The 17,130-nt window shown below is 39.2% G+C and overlaps 1 long non-coding RNA gene across 1 annotated transcript; it reads right to left on the bottom strand.

Annotated features, from left to right (window-relative positions):
- Positions 1-4,916: 4,916 nt before the first annotated feature.
- On the bottom strand, positions 4,917-16,700 carry LOC111768763 (uncharacterized). The gene is made up of 7 exons (XR_011428304.1): positions 16,362-16,700; positions 14,144-14,339; positions 12,530-12,640; positions 8,349-8,467; positions 7,491-7,575; positions 6,414-6,578; positions 4,917-5,047 (listed from the first exon to the last, which is right to left on the bottom strand). It is a non-coding gene; the product is annotated as an uncharacterized lncRNA (long non-coding RNA).
- Between the last annotated feature and the right edge of the window lie 430 nt (positions 16,701-17,130).

Below are 17,130 nucleotides of genomic sequence, written 5' to 3'. Positions count from 1 at the left end.
TACCATAATGGACAAAAGCAGACAACATATGAGAGCATCTAGATACATGTCAGTTGAAAATATTTCTAGCCCTGAAACAATGATTTTCAGCCTCATGTGTTCAACATTCTGATAATGGCAGTCACACTTGACATGTTCTCCCTTCCATGTCCTCCTTCAGTTCTAGCTGTAACGTCATTCATTTCCTCCATTAAATAAAGCCCATCAGAATGCAAGCGAGAGTGGCATTATTACGGGAATTGTGTAGAGTAATCTCAATTATTTTTAATATAAATTGTTGGAGAACTCCAAAACTTTCATTATTAATGTTAACAAATTACTAATAGAGCACCAATATCTAGTTGAAACAAACAGGTGTACTTGTAAAAATGTGGTTGAATACCACTAATCTAAGTGAAATGGACCACTGTCTCCCAGTACCTACTTAAATTAAATTTCTCCAAGGGAAATCGTTAACCATATTAATTCCTTCAGAATGTCTTCTAAGTTCATCCATGGCGTTTTGAATCTTATATTTTTTCAAATTCTGCACCTATAAGAAGCCTTCTCAAACTAAGCTCACTATACTGCAATCTTATAATAAACTCTGAACACCCACAGTACTTAAATATAAAAGTGTGCTTGCAATCACTCTCATGCTAAAAGGCTGACATCATTGATTCATTCACTCATTTATCTAGTGCCTACTGTATTCCTTAAAATTGTTCCTTAATTATTTTATGATTGCTTGTTCTTATCTTCACTAACAATTTTGATTTACTCTTGGACCCCCATATCAATTAATGCAGTGTTCACAATATGTGCTGAATTGAAGAATTACAACTGTGTTATATGAATACTCAGGGTTTTTTCCTCCTAACTAAGGACATGCTGTTTTGTTTAATGTATAATATTTTCCTGGGTCATCACGTAATTGTTTCATCTTTATTTCTTGTTGAGGTAGGTTTACTATAGAAAACCAGAAACCCATGAAGGGCTTTTAGCAAGCCCAAATCAGCCATGAGTCTAGAGCTGGATTTCACGTGAGAGAGAGGGAGCTCCAGGGACTGGGAGAGCTGAGGCCTGTTTCAAGGGACCTGAGGCTGTGGGACTTTGTTGATGCCACCCTTGGGGAAGCAGTTCATTGGACAGCTGAGGCAGAGGAGTCATGTAGGGACAGAGTCAATCACAGCCTGGTGAGGACCAGAGGACTTTTGACATTTTAGGCCAGGTGGACATTTTAGCTCAGGTCCAGCAAAGGCACAGGAGTAATGGGAAGAAGAGCTGGAATCCATTCTTGTCACTTCCTTACCCATCTCCTTTCTCATTGTTGGTAATTTTCACTTTTATTCATTTCCATAGCTTAATTTTAACCTTTTCCTGCCTTTTATTTGGGGGAGACGATTATTATGCGAAATATGGAAATTGTAATTATTGAGTTTACTTAAAGTGCATTAGTTTACAAAATATTTTTATGAATATTATTCATTCATCCAATAAGTATATATTGAGCATCCCATTCTATGTCAAACATTGGGATATAAACATGAACAAGATAAGAGCCAAACCTTCAAAGAACTTGACATTAAGAGAAGAAGGCAGAATCCTAAACAAACAAGCAGCACAGAGCTGGAGATTCAATGACAGAAAGTGGTAATAGGAAACAGAGAGAGACCTGGGTAGGAGGTTAATGGCTGACTCAGACACAGACGTTTTTTGTTTGCCTACACAGTATTTTTTTAAATTGAGATGATGTTTTAAAACACATAAAAATAAAGTCGTCTAGCTTCTCTTAATAAAATAGAAGGTCTGGCAAAGCTGAGCTCTCATATCCACAAGGTCACCATCAACTCCAATGGCATAGAGCTACCTTCTGTAAACACAGCAGTGATTTCTGCATAGAAACAGGCTTCATCACCTCTAATACAGCGTGTGCATGGTATTCACACCCAGGTAGCTTCAGTCAACCCCTGACCTAGAGTAAGCAGGCATAACAACATTGTATACCATGCAAAGAAATGTGGGATTTACTCAGATGGCAACAAGTAGAAGTAGAGAGATTTAAGGAGGAGAGTATCAAAATCCAATTTCAGTTGTAGAATGGTCACTGTGGTACCTGTGTGGAGGATAGATTGGAAGGTTGGAAAGACCAGAGGGGACAACATCTGAGGATGTTATAATAATGTACTCAAGAGATGACAAAAGCCTTAACAAAAGTAATAGCAGTGAAGATGGAGAAAGGGGGATGAACAGACTATAGTTATTCAATGGAATTGGATGGTGATAAAGAAGGAGAGAGATGGAAGAATGAATGCAAGATTTCAGATTCAGCAGCTTAGCATATGGGGGTATCACTCACCGAGAGAGAATGTGAGGATGATAAGATATAGAGCAAAAAATCTATTACATTTGGGTTAGTGCCAGTAAGCCACCTAGGTAGAAATGCTCCTCCATTTTCTCATCATTAAAATTAGGGAAAATTAAATTTTAAAATAACGATAAAAGTTCTAACCATTTCATAGAGTTGATATGAGGATTCAGAGTCATAATTCATGGCTAATTGTGATGGTATTTTTCAAATATGGTTGCAACATCTCCTGTTCCACATATTCTTCTGCGATGTATCCTTACTACTTCCTCACTAAGAGGTGGAGTATAATTCCCCTCCCCTTGGATCTTTCTGGCTTTAGTGACTCATCTGTAACCAACAGAGAACAGAGAAAGTGAGGTTACATGACTGCCAAGTTTAGGTCATAAAAGGCCATACTAATTCTGCTTAGTTCTCTTACAACCCTTGCTCTCTAGACTCTCCATCTGGGAATTCTCCCTCTCGGAAAGCAGCCACCACACTGTGAAGAAGCCAAAGCCTCATGGAGGATACATGTAAGCACTCTGGTCAACAGCCCCAACTGAGCTTAGCCTTTGAGTCATTTTTACCAAGGGTGCTAGACATGTGAGTTAAAAAGCCTCCAGAGCATTCTAGTACCTAGTTATTCAAGTTATCCTGCTCTTTAAGTCTTTAGAGCTTATGCCATCAAAGTGAAAAGAAAAGCACTTCTGCTCTACTTTGTCTGTCTCCCCTCCAGATGCTCCCTCTTCAGACACTTTCTTTCAGAACCCAGCTGGTATGCAGTGAGAAACCCAAGCTATATGGAGAAGTCACATGCTGACTCCAGTCAACAGTCCCAGTGAAGACCAGCCTTTGAGTCATCACAGCCATCTCATGAGACATGTGAATGAAGAAGCTTCCAGATGATTCCAGCCTCCAGCCATGTGAGTCACCTCAAACTGTTTGTGTATTCCAGCTGAGGCCCCAGACACCATGGAACAGAGACAACCTATCCTTACTTTACCCTGTTGGAATTCTTGACCTACAGAATCTGGGAGTGTAAAAATTGCTTGTTGTTTATACTACTAAGTTTGGAACAGGGATATAAAGTCAAAACTCAGCAATTGGTGACTACTTTTAAAATCATTATTATTATTTTTACAGCTGGCCATTTTATATATGGGTTTATAACTCAGAAAAAAGGTCTGGCTTGAAGACAAACACATAAATATATGTCATTGTCAAATAAGAATTGAAGACATGGGAGTAGATAAATTAATCCAAGAATTATGTAGGATGCAAGAGAAGGAAGTATAGAATTTTGAGAAACCCAAAGTTTAAGGGAGGAAAGAGAAGACAGAACAGAAATAAACAAATAAAAATTAGGTAGGAAGACCAAGAGAGAATGGTAACATGGAAATCAAGGTTGAAGATAGTTTCTTTAGGAAACTTGTTATCAGCACTATTAAAAAGCATCTGCAAATTTTAGTAACTAAGATGAGGGAGAGAATGGGAGATGAGTAAGTGAAAACAAATTTAGTTCTTCCAAACAACCCTGGAAATTAAAATAAAGTCTCCTTCATACGCAGGACCAAGAGTGAGAGTGGAATAGAGATTTTTAGGTTTGTTTTACAGGTGAACAACACTTGAGCATGTCCTGCCCTGCAAGGAGGTAGCCGATTGAGTGAGGTTGAAAATACACACGAGACGGAGGAAAGAGACGGAGGAAAGAGAGGGAGAATTTGTGAAAAGAAATGTAAATACAATCTTTTTAAGCTGAGGAGAATAAAGTGTAGACAACTTATTTTGGATTATACATCTATTTTCTGTGCTGGAATTACTATTCTAGATTCCTGAAGAGTCGGCCAGTATTCTTTCCAGGAGGCCAGGTGTGCTACTCTTTCTTAACAAGATAAACAAATGAATAAATAATCCATTTGTAAAACTCCACATCCTACCAATTTTTGATGAGTGTGGTATATACAATGATGATAAAATGATGTTATGATGTTATTTTATTGGTTTTGGGTTTGGATTTGGAATAACTTCTAAAATCTCAACTCTATTTGTTGGTATGGTTTTCAAATAATTAGAAAACTTTTTTCCCACAGTGTATTGTTAAGCAAAATTAAGTTTACAAAGGCAGGTTATTAAACAGTATGTCTAGTATAATTCCATTACACATTTATATAGATACACAGACACACACATGTGCTAATGTATTGAACACATATTAAAATACACATGTATACATATTTATATTTGTGTGTGTGCGATGTGAGAAAAATATTTGGAAGAACCTGTGCTAACATCTTACTGAGGATTATCTCTGGGTAGCAGGATTATAGGTCATATCTTTGCTCTTTGTGCTTTTCTATTCTACACAATGGGGAGATATTAATTTTATAAGGAAAAATTAGTTTCCAGAATAACAAATTTTTTTTAAATAGTACTTTCTTTCTAAGGTCTTGATTTTTATGCAAGAAAGACTTTTTTCACACTCTCCCTTAAACCAAAGACATTAAAATAGAGTAGTTTTTCAAAAATCATGTTTTGTCTTTTAATTAAGGATAACCTGCTTATTTCCATAAGCATCTTGAGTTTACCTCACCGATTAAATGCAAAAGAACACTGTTCATCACATTCATATTTACCTTAGGAAAGACTGCGGGTACACAGCGGGCCTTTCAGTCTACTTGCTGGTATGTGCAATAGAAGGCGTATGAGCTACAGTAATACCTGGAAGAAATCAGGAGAATCTTTGTTTTCCTGTAATTTCCATGAAAACAGCTATTATTTTCTTGTTTATCTTTGTCGATTGTTTCTCTTAGGTATGGATAACAAACGGAGAATATTTTTATTTTTATTGTTACACAATTAAAACAGCATGAATAAATGAATGAATAAATGTGAGAGAAAAACAGAGAGAATTAACAGGGCAAAAGAGGAAGCTCCTTAAACCTTAAGGAACTTCAAGTCTTCTTCTCAGAAGAAATGTTCGAAACGTAAATGGTATTTCACACTACAAAACGTGATTGGAAAAAGTGTGAATATATTCTGGCAATACTCATCAGTTAGAGCAGACCTGAAGGAACAAGTTCTCTCCAAGCCCCCCATCAGTCTTACTTTTTTAGATGTCTACTCATTCGGAAGGAACACTCTGAAGGAAAAAAAAGGCGACTCCCCAGCTAATATACTATCTCCAGTTTAGTTCTTTAAAACATGTCATCAAGGGGCTGGCCCCGTGGCCGAGTGGTTAAGTTCGTGCGCTCCGCTGCAGGCGGCCCAGTGTTTCGTTGGTTCGAATCCTGGGTGTGGACATGGCACTGCTCATCAAACCACGCTGAGGCAGCGTCCCACGTACCACAAGTAGAAGGACCCACAATGAAATATACAACTATGTACCAGGGGGCTTTGGGGAGAAAAAGGAAAAATAAAAAATCTTTCCAGCTAGAGAGCAATCACCCTCAATTACCCCCAAGATTTTCGTTTCACAGTTTCTCAAAGCAGGGTTTTGTGAGTCACCTGAGGTCAGTGCCTTGTAACGTCGTGTGATTGATGTCAGGCACGATCTTGACAGTCACGGAAATTTTGGCAGACTCTTAAAGCCTCTCGTTCATCTTACAAACATCAGGAAAAGCATTTGTGCACTACCTTTATCAAGAGGCTATTTTAAATAATTGAAGAAGAGAGGAAAAGACTACCCTCCAGAGATGGTGAGGCTCTTCACTTTAAAATATATGTAACCTCTTAAAGGGCACTCAGGTGCAGCTAGTGGAAGACCAGGGAGACCCCAGCCAGCTGCTGCCAACAGCCTCATTCCGACAGCTGGGGACCAGCGAGCGTTCTGATTTATAGTTCCCAGACTAGGGGCTTCTTCCAACCCCAAACTGACCTTCTGCTGGCACGTCAGCCCATCTCTCCTCTACCCCTTCATGTTTGGACAGTCTCAAATAGTTTCTTACCACCTTGGGGCACAACTCGAAGATCTAGAGTTCCCCGGGGAAATTCCAAGAAGGGGCCTCTCTGTACGTAAGGTTATAATTGAGATGTTTCAGATTTATCTTAACTCTAGAAGAATCCCATATCAGAGTGGATACCAAACCTTTGCACAATCGGTGTGAACACAGTCTTTTCCGATTACAATTTTTGATAAGAATAGAATCCAATTTCTGTGATGACGTAAAAAAGCAGACAAGATTTTTTTCTTTGAATGTCTGGTTGTTCCGTGAAATGTTTTCATAGACTCTTCGGATCAACTCAATTGTACCTGCAAATATAGTCTATGGGATTTAATTTGAAATTTATATAACACTGAGACATGTGTCAAGTAAGAAATACTCTGAGCATAATCTTCTGTATATTATTTTAATTAATATTCACAACCATCTCGGATTTCTGTGGGAAAGAGCGACAAACAGCACACACATGATCTAAATCAATTCTTGATATTGGTTCGAGTTTTCTTCCTTACTTAGTGATTTTTTTAACCCAAAACTCTCTCTATACATGTATATATAAAGCTTGTATTAGAGATACTCCAAGGTGACATAATTGACAGATATGTTCCATCTCTTATCCCTAAAGCTTCCTGCTTTGAGTAAAACACTAATCGTGAAAAGACTGCTTAAAAGGCAAGACACAGGGAAGAAAAGACCAGAGGCACAAGTCTGCGTAAGCCAAAAATTAATTATCAATCCCCAGAATTAGAAAGTTGGTGCTAATAGTAACTGACTTGATAAGAGTCTCAAGATCTTTTTTTAAGAAAAAGGATGTAAATTTAAATTAAGTATACATGTGATTTGAAAGTTTCATGCAATATAGATGTCACTGGGGCTATACATTATATGAATACTATATTCATATTGAGTGTGTTTTTACTTTTTCAAGAAATATATTTGATTGAACGTCTCTGTGGAAGGAAGCCAATTGTTTTCTGTACTCTTGGTGTCAAAGAAAGATCTACTTTGCCAAAAATCCCTTTTCTTCTGACTTATACCTTGAGAAATGGTTAAGCTTAAGTTGACACTTGAACAGTCATCATTTTGCCTTTTTTATTATCATTATAAAACTTGATAAACACTCTCTTCTGTCTTTCTGCTCACCTCCATATCTACTATGTAGATAGTATTTATACATTTAGTACTTTGTGTATGTTCTCTCTGTTCTAACTTCCACTTACACAAAAATAAAGTTCTTTATATGATGATTGCAACTTTTGGCTTCATGGTGTTGCAATTTAGCAATTTTCTGGTTCTGAGTGGACTCTGAAAAGGAAAACGATAGCCATTCTTGAGAGTTTGCCTATGTTTCCATGCACAGCGGAGGCTTATTCATATCCACAAATAATCTTAAGTAATGGAACATTAAAAAACAGAATAATTTATTGATTAGGATGAGTCATTTCCAGTAAAAGCAAACCTCTTAGTAAGAACACGAAACCTGTACTGAATGTCTGAGGGCGTTTCCCCTTTTTTTCTTGGTCAGGTTGGTCTCTAGCAACTCTGGTCTGGTCTGTAAGTCAGAGTTGCTTATTGATCACATTTACTTCACAGCAACCTGTTATGGGGATCACTGGTGCCATCCCACAGTCTCTGTTTCTTGAGAGTTTGAAATCTTCTAAGCCTTTTTTTCATGATTTCCTAACCACCTAGTTTTAAAAGTATAATTAGCATATGACTCATTATACTGCTTGTGTAATATATGCATAATGATCTTGAAAGCAGAGGGATTTCTCTTAATGCAAAAAGAACATGAAATTTCTAGCAGGTTGTAATGTGCTGAGCCCTGTTTTCCAGTGCAAATAATGAGTCATGGAGCAAAATGGGTGATAGGGAGTAGGTAACTAACAAAGTATGATAAGGAAATCAATTTAGATCATCATCTGGCCCTTTAGAAAAGAATTTTCTAGACACTTCTCAGGCCATGCACCCTACGGCCACCACTGAACTTCTTATTCTATCTCAAATAACCCAAACCCTGCACAATGCTCCATCTTTTGTTCATGCAGATGCTTCGCTCAGAACATCCTTCTACTCACCTTTCCTACTCGGCAAACACTTCTTCTTTAAGACTGAGTTCAAATGCCCCCTCCTCTGAAATGTCTTTCCAGAGTCCTCTGAGCCTTCACAGGGCTTTGTGCATACATTGTTTTCTGCCCTATTAAAAATTAATTATACTACTCACTAATGTAGTAGATGAATGGCATTCCTTGTCTACATCTGTCCCCAAACAAACAGGATGCCTAGCATGTCCTTCTCCCCAGCCTTCACTCACCTAACATGGTGAAATGATCTTTTATTTTAATTTCAGGTTTTCTTTTTACAGTACGTTTTGATTAACTCATTTTACTGGTTTATGTGCTCACCATTGTTCCTATATCCCACGTCTTTGTCTTGGATTCATTCTCTGTCTTGCTGAACTGAGTTCTTCAGTAATTTTTTTAGAAATGAGTCATAAATAGTAAACTTTCTAAGTCTTTGCATATCTAAAAACGAAATCTTTATTTTGCCCTCCCACGTGAGTGAGTTTGGCTGGGTGAAGGACTCCAAGTTAGTAACTTTTTTCTTTCTTTGATGATATTTCTCTGTTGTCAACTTGTGTCCGGTGCTACTGATTTTAATCAGGAGAGAACTCTTTCAAAGAGAATCTAATTTTTCCTCTTGAGAACCATTTAGGATTTTATCTTTACGTTTGGCATTCTGAAATGACATTCGGGTGTGTCTAAATGTGGGTAGTGTTTTTCTATTCGTGCTACTCAGAAACTTTTTGGATCCTTGAATATTTTGAATGACTCACTTTCATGGTTCAGTTTCTTCGATTAGTTTATAGTTTGGGGTTGCTATTTATATTTATGGTTGAGCATCTTTATCAAACAGGGATTGTTGGAATGTGTTTCATCAGATCAATGAAAACCTCTTTTACTGTAAGTGACTTTAAATTCTGAGTATAGAAAATTGCCTTGGATGTTTGGGAGGGGGTCAGGCTGGGAAAATTTGCAAGGTGCACAAATAACTTTTATTTAGAGTCTGAGGGCTCCCTGGCCCTGCTGGTTGTTGTATGCTACCTGGTACAGTGCCCAGTCTGGGAGCATCCTGCGGCAGAACTCCCATTTCAGAGTGCCTCACTCCCAAATGTGTTCTGCATACAAAGGGAACCAGTGGTTCTCCTTCCTTCCCCCTCTTTGCTGTGCATTTTGGAGTTCCAAGTTAGCTCAGGCTCTGCTTCCCTTCATCTCCTGCCCCAACCTGCATACAAGGGACTCTCCGAGGGAGGTAACTCATTTTGTGTGTGAAACAGTGATCTTGTTGATTCAGACTCAAATGACTTAAAACTAAGAAACGAATTTATCAGTTGAATAAATAAGTAACATTTAGCACTCATTTTACTTGTGGGAAGAGTAGTTATTCACCAATATCAGCATTTCTCAAAAGAGGTTGCTAGCTTCAAGGAAAGTTTCTACAAAATTTCCTTGCAAGTTTTCAATTTAGGGACAGTTTAAAAAACAACCTACACACCCAAAAAGGCTAAAAGTTACAGACTGAGACTACCGAGCTGGTGAGGATACAGAGCAACCGAAGTTTTCATACAATGCTAGTGAGAGTCAAAGCGGCACGATCACTTTTGGAAACTGTGTATATTGCAATATCTACAAAAGCTTAATAAATGCGTGGTCTATGCAATCAACTCTACTCTCAGGTATTTGGCCAACATACCTGTCAGAAATGCAAACATTTTGGTATCAAAATACACTTAGGAAAAATATATAACAGCATTACTCATACTAGCCCCAGACCAGAAACAAACCAAATGCCCATCAGCAGTAAAATAAATTGAGAAACAGCCATAGAATGGAATACTCCAGAGCAATGAAAAGTAATGAACTACAAATACATGCTACAACATGGATGTAGCTCAGAATAAGTTGAATAAAAAAACCAGACACAAAGGAGTACATACTGTTATTCATTTACATATGGCTACATAGCAAGGAAAACTAACTACAATAGAGAACTGGTTACCTTTTCAAAAGTTCTATTGAATGGGAGGAGGTACAAGGAAGACTTCTGGGGTGCTTATGTTCTTCCATATCTTGATTTGGTGTTGCAGTTACCCCTGGGAACAACGCTTCCCTGCTCAAGGCCTGGCTGCATAGACATCATTCACCCGCTATGCTCCCTCTCAAGTTTATGTCATTACAGTGGATATAGACAGTGCTCTACCCACATCCCCTTGGGTCTTTCTTATGAGTCTTGTGCTTCCTCATGAGTCCCTTGGCTTCTGTATATTGTCCTTTTGACAGCTCATAGCTTCAGTCTTTCAAGGACTGTCCGTGGGTTACTGGAGTCCCTTTGGCCATACCTGCATAGAGCTGTAAGTGCCAAGAAGCTTATGTCCCCCACAGGGCAACCTGTGGCCAATGACTGACTAGTGTGGAAGAGTGAAAGCCCAGCTCCTTTCCTTCAAGACAAGACAAACTGAAATGTAATGAATTCTGCACAGCTTCCTGTAGGATCAGGCTGAGGCTGGGAATTGACATAAAACTGCTCCCTTGCTTAACTTCTTTCCCTTCCTTGTCTGGCATCCCCTATACCTCTACTGGCTTTTCCTGGGAGTACTGCCCTAACAAATCTCTTGTTCACAGATGCTCAGGTCAAAGTCATCCTCTGAGAATCAGATCCAAAACAGTCATATTGGAAACCCAGTATCCCATGGATGTAGCTTTCTTTTCCTCACTACCCCTTAATACAACGTTCTTTATTGCCTAGAGTTTATACCCCAGACAGTCCCTTTTAGGGATTAAGGTCTTGAAAGGCTTCCATGAATTAGTGAGGGGCACAATCTAGGAGGCATGACTCGTGAAGCATTAATCAACGATTTGCAGTTAACAAAATGCAATAAGATTAGCAATGCAGTCATCTGACAAGACCCTTGGTCATCGTAAGACCCACCACTGGCTGGTGATTGTGGGGGCAAGGAACGATGTCAGAAAAGGGCCAAAGCAGAAGCCTTGCTGGGAAAAGGGAGCTGAGTAGGGAGTGAAAGACACATTCCTCAGGCTCCAAGCAGCAATTTCAGATTTTGATCATCTGGGCACAGGAAGGAAAGAAAGATGACTCAAAACGGAAACAATTTTGAACAAAAGGCAATCTAACTTCATGAATTTTACCCAGGACTAGCCCTGAGCTGATTAATATTTATTTATTTTATGTATAAATAATGGAGTGAAGGCATGTTATGATTCAATAAGTCAGAGGGACTTATAATATTTTTAAGTGATTGAGAATGGGGACATTACTAACTGCCCCAGATGAAACCCACATGGCTTCATGAATTGAGTGAGATTTCAAAGGCTTGCTTGATAAAGCTAACACAGTTATCCGGTGGGAAAGCACATGAATACTACTTATTCTAACTCAAACAGCTAATCAAATTTCTTTTGCCCAAAGTCCATTTTAAGGTTTAACAATATGAACAGCTGGTGGTATGAGCTTTAGAATTAATTACAGAGTGAGTCAATAAACATAAAATTATGTAACTTCCAGATGGAAATTTCAAAAATAATATCTTTTAAATCCATACCTCACAATTTCAATTAACTTGTATGTAAAATAATCTTAAATTGGCCTTTTTAAACAGCTAGTGAAAAAAGAAAGGTGTTAAATAGTACATGATTGACTTAATTGGAGTGAATGGCAATCAAAATTACCAAAAGAAATTGTGACATAAATGGGACAAATAAAACAAAAAAAATGTATATAACACAAAAATGTGCATAGACAAAAGACTAGACTGAAGCAGGTCAGCATTTCAATAGTGTTTATTTCTGTATGCTAGGAGTGAGGGTCATTTTATTCTTTTCATCAGAAAAAGTGTTGTTTATTAAAAAGATAACACATAAGATCCTCCCTCTACTTCAAATTTCCCCCCAGTAAAGGCTTAGTGGGTGACTGTCACCTGAGCATAGGCACGTTATGAAAGTCCATTATTATAAAGGCTTGTGTGAATTAGGCAGAGAGATTTACTTTGATCTCTTTGAATTACTATATATGCCTAGAAAACATTCTAAAATAAGGGAGCATTGCAGACCAAAATAGTCCTGTTTTTGTTGATAGTGGTGAGATTAAGCAATCAGACATTTCCCTGACATCTATTTCCTTGATGAACAAATACTGAAAAAGAAGGGACAAGCGCATTTAAACACACACACATTCCCTTTACCTGGTGGAAAAGCAATTGTGTTTGCGGAGGCCTCTCAAGTCATTGCTCAATGACTCTCTTGCAGGTTATAAATGTCAACCAATTTGAAGGGATGGTAAAGAGGAAAGAAAACTGGAACAAATTTCAGAGAAAAGGCAGAGCTGATGAGAACACAATTCTTATCAAGGGAGTTTTCAAATATCAAGTTTCCGTCACATTGAGAGGGATAGCTGTGACTCTGTGGGAGGGTCCATCTCAGATGGCATTTCCCGTGTCACACCTTTCATCTGAGCATCTTAGGATATTTTATAAACACAAGACCTCAATAACATCTGCATTATTTTCTTTGTTTTATAAATGGACTAATCAGTCATCAAAGAGCTTGTAAAGTTGACAGAGGTCACCTACGAGGACATTAATTCCACATCAACACCTCTCCCCATGATGGCCCTCAATTCAGATGTGAGAACTACACAGCTTCTACTCTAGCACATTCTGTAACATTAAACCCATGTCCTTAACTTTTTAAAAATAATTTTTTAAGGAGACATCTCTAGGAAAAAATGCACAGGTGCAGATAAATATCATCTATCTATAGACGTGGACACGAAGATATAAATAGAAAGGGTTCATTAGCTGTAAAGTAGCAGTAAACTGATAACAGGCAGAGAAGCTGGAGCCTGGCTCCTGACAATGATGTCTGCCTTTGTTTACATAGCTAAGAACAGAGTGGGGAAGTCTGCAGGCAATAAACAGAAAGGGAGAATGTTTAGGGTTTCTTTTGCTAACTCCTTTGTCAATTGTGATCTTTCTGACGTCTCTTAACCACTCTTCAGAGGTTCCCAAACTTTCTTGGCTCGTGGTTCCCTGAGGTCTCAGCAAATTTGTCGCCGTGCCCCTAGGGTAAATCTAATAGTTTCGTTTATTAAGTACTAGTGAGGTCCGAACAACTTAATAATAGTAGTTGGCGTGATGTCCGAGAGATGGCGCTGTGCTGTCCCTCGACCATGTAAACCGTCCTGCGGGGCTCCTACGAGCTCGCTGCAAGGGGCGCCCAGGGCACCTGGGTTCCTTTGAGGACCAGGGCTCCAGATCATCCGTGAACAAGGTGAAGTGAGCTGCAGAACTGGCCTTGAAGGAATTCGAAAACAGGCGAAAGGGACTCCATGAAGGTATCTTTCTGTCATTAAAGGAACTCCAGAAAGTTACCTGGTTCTAATAAAAATGCCTACTGCTGCCCTTTAACCCTAATGACTATTGGGCTCACCCTAGGAAAGAGGGGAACAGCTGGTCACTCCTACGTGGAACATACAGGACACTTATTGCTCTCTCAGGTTTAGCTATCTCCTCTTCAGACAAAAACCTCCAAAATTACAAACCTCTAAGTGGGTTTGTTCTACTCAACATTTTACTTTTTCGTTGTCTATGACTCATTCTCCAACCCACATAACCTTAAAGATAACTATACAAATAAAATTAGTCTCTATCTGAGTCACATCAAAAGAAATAAACAGATTTCCTTTGTAAATACTGAAATTTTGGACCAGCCAGATTTAAAATATAAGCATAAATGAAATTTGTTTTCTGAGACCCTGAAACGACACCCGGAAGAACTCGGCAGCCCTCCGACCTGACCATGAGCTTTGATGACAAATCTGTGTGCTTGCCAAGTAGAGGAGAGCTGCTGGATGCCTCGAGATGCCCCGGACAGAGGAAATGGTGGCTCTAAAGGAATCTGCAGATGAGAAGTCACACGAGGAGGATGCATTAAATTGCAGGCTGATCGGCTGTAGAACGTCTCTCACAAGGGCATCTCCATGAAGCATGTATCCTGGAGACGAGCAGCAAGGATTTTTTTTTTTTTCTTTAACCAGCAGTTAGTGATTCTCCTAAGCCACACCAAGAATGCCAGAGGCTCTAATCAGGCTCTGGTGAGAACGAAACCCTGTTCACAGTTAATACCATTCCTCTTTTTAAGAACTATGGAGTGCCTGCTAAGTGCCAGGCACTGTCTACGTTTAGTGGAAGATCAAGGCCCGAGGGAGGGGGAGCAGGGGAGGACGACTCTTGGCCTCTCAGAGCTGGGCCTGGTGGCTAAGAACAACAGGAGGTTCCATTTTATAACTCGGAGGAAACAGAGGAGGTGTCCTGGCGATTCACTTTCCTCTCTGACCTCAATTTACTCTTTTTAAATGAGAGGGTTGGACTGTGTGATCTCTAAGCCCCGCTGTTCTGATTCTAGCACCATGTGAAGTTCACTTCAAAGTCAGCGAAAGTCGCAGCAACATAAATAGACCTCAGGATATAAACACTGTGTTATCCAAAGGGAAAACGAAGATGACAGACTACATGTTTTAAAATAAACTCACTGTGGTTTTTAATTCTCAATTCCATCCTTGAGTTTTATGAGTATTGATTTCCTAAGAAAAGAAAGCCTACAACTGCTACCTTCCTTAAGTACCTTTCTAGTCATTTTAAATAACGTCATTAACAATTTTCAGGCCTAATATATATAGCTTTCCATTTAAATATCCTTCCTACCCTCACCAAAAGGACCTTTCTTATGTAACAAAAACGAAAGTTTTAATTTTGGACACAAAAAAATACAGGCTTGACATTTACTGAGCATTTATAAAAAAACAATACTTTGTGCCTTGCCTAAAAAAATTCCTGTTATGTACTTCAAACATTGACAGGAAGTGTCATTGACAACACAGTGGGATGGGCAAACTGAGAGACAGAGACCCAAGACATTTGCAGTTTACTTAAGGTCACACAGTTATTTTATGTATCTGCCTCATTTTCATCTTATTTCATTTATCCTTCACAGTAGTCTTAGAGAGTAATTTCCCGACCTACAGATAAGGATATTGAGTTTCAGAAATAGTATGTTCTTACAACAATAACAGATTCAAAACTAGGTTGACCTATCTCAAAAACTCTTGCAATTTTTCCCTATACCTTGTGGAGTTCTAGCACATAATCCCTACTTTGCAAATTGTACATTCTCACATAGGTCAAATGGAAAGGATCCCTTCACCCTCAAACCTTTTTCTTCAGAGAATGAGAAGGAGGCCGTTCTAGAGGAGAGACAAGGGGAGAAGTGAGGTTAAAGAACTGCCCTCTATTACTCTAAGATATTTCCAGACTTATTTTTCCCTAACCCTGTCCAGACTTATATTGTACCCAAATTAGACTACCACAGTTCCTGGTTTATACCCTCAGTATATGACACCTCAGTCTGTGATAAAATATAAAAAGAAAATAAATGTATTATTTCTCACTGTTAAACATGAAACTGTAGTCGGTCCATGGCTTTTATACTCACTCTTACATAATGTTTGGCATCAAAAGTTCCAGTCTAGTCTAATAATTGTAAAGTTAGAGTCCACTCCAGTAAAGAAATAAAATATCTAGACTCTTATTCAGTGTCAGACTTTCCCCATTCCTAGAATGGAGGCCCGGGGGGAGGAGGGGAAGGGAGCAGGGCTGGTTCTTAAGCATTTCCTCTTCTGCCTCCTCTCCCACTGTGAGCTCTCTCTGAAGTCAGCCTAGGAAGAGAGGAACTAGAAGAAAGGGGCCAGGCTGCATAGCTGGTATAAGGTTATCTGGCCTCAGTGCCCGCTGGACTAAAGAAGCATTGCCGACTCTTTCTCTTTTGAACACTTTTGTTGATTCTTCGGAGTCTCACTCAAGATCACCAACAAAGCCCCCTGCCCTTGGCAATGCCCTCCTCTGGGTACCTCTGTTCTGAGCGTCCATCCAGCAACTCACCATTTCTTCATGTATCATAACCCACTGGGGCTATCTTTTTGGAAGAGATTTCCCTTTAAGATGACCCAGGTCAACTCACCTTTGAAAGGAGTGTCATTTTGTCCACATGACCCAATTTGAGCGGAAGGGCCTACTACCCCAGTGGATTCTCTTTTTACCTCTTCACTTTGGATTTCTCAGACTTAAGTCAAATGCCATTGTCTATCTCCCTCAATCTCCGGGACACAGATATCAAATATCAAAATCTCCTCAGTCTTCGCTCATTGGCTTGAGGTAAAAGTAAAGCCTCCTCTGTTCCTGTGAGGAGGGAGCAGGGAATATCACACAAAGCTCACACAAAGAAACCTCTACTCTCCAACCATTTTTTCTTATACCAGCTGGGGTACATGATCAAGCTGGCAGACCATCCTGTTATCCCTTCACATGTCAGCACTTCATCTTAGAATCTTGGGCATTGGGTAGGGGGAGGGAATTGTTCTAGAATCTTTTATATTGTTCTTTGTCTTTGGGTTCCATTTTAACAACCTGTTACGCAGATAATGGGTTTAAGGAGTAGCTGAACTGTGAGAGTGGAAGTCATCAGGAACCAAGGAAGCTCTTCTCTGTCTTTCCCTCTCTAGAGTCAAACAACTCCTCAACCTGCTCCTCTTTGCTCATAATCTACTTTGTTCTCCTCCCTTTCACCAAACTGTCTTTCTTTGTTTCTCTATGCACATACAACGACGGCCACACCTCCACTTCCTATATTACATGTTTGCTCCCACAGACCAGCAGATACTAACTAGTTTGAATCCCACTTTAAAATTCTTAGAGAAGAAAGACAATGGGCCTAGTTTGGACCAGGTGTC

The sequence above is a fragment of the Equus caballus genome, chromosome 18, assembly GCF_041296265.1.
Source record: "Equus caballus isolate H_3958 breed thoroughbred chromosome 18, TB-T2T, whole genome shotgun sequence".
In the NCBI taxonomy this organism is placed as follows: domain Eukaryota; kingdom Metazoa; phylum Chordata; class Mammalia; order Perissodactyla; family Equidae; genus Equus; species Equus caballus.
Note: the sequence above shows the minus strand (reverse complement) of the source record. Positions and strands in the feature narration are given on the sequence as shown.